Here is a 2,443-nt window from a genome sequence, read left to right on the forward strand (position 1 = left end):
AAAAAAAAGGGGAAAGGGGGGGGGGGGGGGGAGGCTGGGCTGTTCTATATCAGTTCCATGCCAAATCAGTTCCAGCTTTCATCTGCGTTACAATTCAGGCCCAGAACTTTTGCAGTTGGCTTTGGATAAGGAAACTTTGACTATATCGTATATTTGTTCAATGTGGTCTTTTAGAGGAAAAGCATTAGCCCATCTAAAAATGAGGGCATTTAGAAACACTTGTTCTTTTTTCTGATAATCTTCAGGCAGAGGATCCCCTCCTGTCTGTGTATGTGCTAATTATTCTTACAGTGGTGGGTACTTGCTATTACCGATCTTTACTACCAAAGAGTTACCTCAAATTATTTAGTACAGGTTTAAAAGTGAGGCAGCAAATCTGGATGCAATATGTTTATACACCTTGATATGGAGCATTAGCTAAGATTTTGAGAACTGTTACAAAGAAATGTTTTTTCCCTGGTGTTAGATTGTTTATCAGGAAAATTGTCTCTAAATTCTTTACTTAAGCAGTGGAATGCATTCTGAAAAAAAATGAGAAATTATTTTAAAAATAAGATGGCACTGTTTTGCTTTGAATCTGGATTATTTAAAATACATAGTTACATTATTGGTCTTTCCAAAACATTGTTTTGTTGGGGTGAAGCTATAACCACTGTTTCTATAATATTTTAGCAGTTATCCAACACTTTTAACACTAATACATTTTCAAAACTGCTGTTGCAGAAAAGCAGCAGTGTTTTATCTGGCACTGAGCTTTCAAGTATTCAATCCATAGTTCTCCTTCACTGCTGTTTAAATGCTTCTCCCTTCCATCCACTGAGATAAACCTTAATGCACAACTAAAGACGGAAGTCCTTTATCATATCTTCTAAGTGCTACTGAAGTATTTATACCAGTTATTACGTATTTACACAATTATTTATTTTGCTACTACTGTGCCTAAATGATCATGACCTGTGTCAAGGCTTGGATAGGAAGCACTAGCCCCGCTATTGTTAAAGACAGAACTGTAGAAAGGCGGCTGCAATACTTAGATCTCATTTCATTTGTTTCTCCAGGGGGTTGTATTAGTAGTGTTTTCATTAGAAATGTTTTTACAGATGTCGGCTATCCAGATATGAAGTCTCTGTGGTGGAGAAGCAGTCAGGAGTTTGGCATTCAGAACAGAAAGAAAAAAATGTCAACTTTGAGAGACTAATTTATAGAAAAATAATTTACTGACTTTCTGATGTATAAATGTACAGTAACCCCATGGCGGCTTTAATGCAGAGTAATTGAATTCTTGCAAGTACAGTTATTTTCTATTCTTAACTTGAAGAAATGCTACAGCCTGTCGTTCCCCATCACTGAAGACTAAAATAGTCCCCATTAATAATGCTTCTGGAAAAGTGACACCCACTACTTTGTAGTCCAGTACTCTTTTTTCTTTTTTTTTTTTCCTGAGTGAAATACTTGTAGTAGCTTGACAGCATTTTAAACAATTTATGTATTACTACAAAAAGTTTCATTCTAACAATATACACAGAGAGTAGATGATTAGGGAAGTGAAGTTTTACTGAATGTTTGACCAACGGGTTTTGATGCAGTTACCGAGACATAACTGCATTGAGAAAGTAATACGGCATCAAAATTTAGAGTGGGTTTACTGGGACAGATTGAGTCTAATAGAACAGTCCACATCCTAATACTGTTTCAACAGTTATTGTATGTCACTCATAGCTTTAACTGTACTATGACAAAACCTGTAAAAATTGTTGTCAGAGAATTATGATTTACTATGACTATCATAAGTTTTGTCTACAAATACAAATGTAAATGGGGCAGCAAAATTAAATCATTGGATTTTGACTTGAGCAGGCAATCAAGCTAATAAATGTTTTATAGAATTTAGGTTTAAGTGGCAATGGTAAGTCTTGAACATTTTTGTATTTGCTTAATAGCTTGGCATAAGTGAGGGGGATTTTTTGTTTTGTTTTTCACCTCTGGATGTACAGAAAATAACTTTATTGATCTTGTGTTAAGAGGCATTGGTTGTACAGGACACCAGACCATCAGTATGTTCACCTGAGAAGGCTATTTTTGGCAACAAGATTAGTATTGTAATACAGTAGGTCATCCAGATCACGGCTGAAAGTCACCATAAGCTATTAGTTGCTTTATAATCAGACATACACATGTGAAGATTGAGTCCCATTCATACCAGCCATGAAGTTGATGTGATGCTTTTCATCCAAATAAATAAGACAGCTTAATAGTTTGTTATTATAGCCAGCACTTTAAGCCAATACTGTGGGTATGTTTTCATGAATATCAATGCGTGTTTGCTGTAAACCACAGAGCCTACCTGCTTCTACAGGAATGGTTCAGGTGATGTAGAGGAAATGTTGTTTGGAGTATATAACATTTTTGATGCTTGTATAGCAATAATGTTTTTTACTGCAAT

This window comes from Haliaeetus leucocephalus, unplaced genomic scaffold (assembly GCF_000737465.1).
Source record: "Haliaeetus leucocephalus isolate CR32 unplaced genomic scaffold, Haliaeetus_leucocephalus-4.0 Scaffold150, whole genome shotgun sequence".
NCBI lineage: Eukaryota > Metazoa > Chordata > Aves > Accipitriformes > Accipitridae > Haliaeetus > Haliaeetus leucocephalus.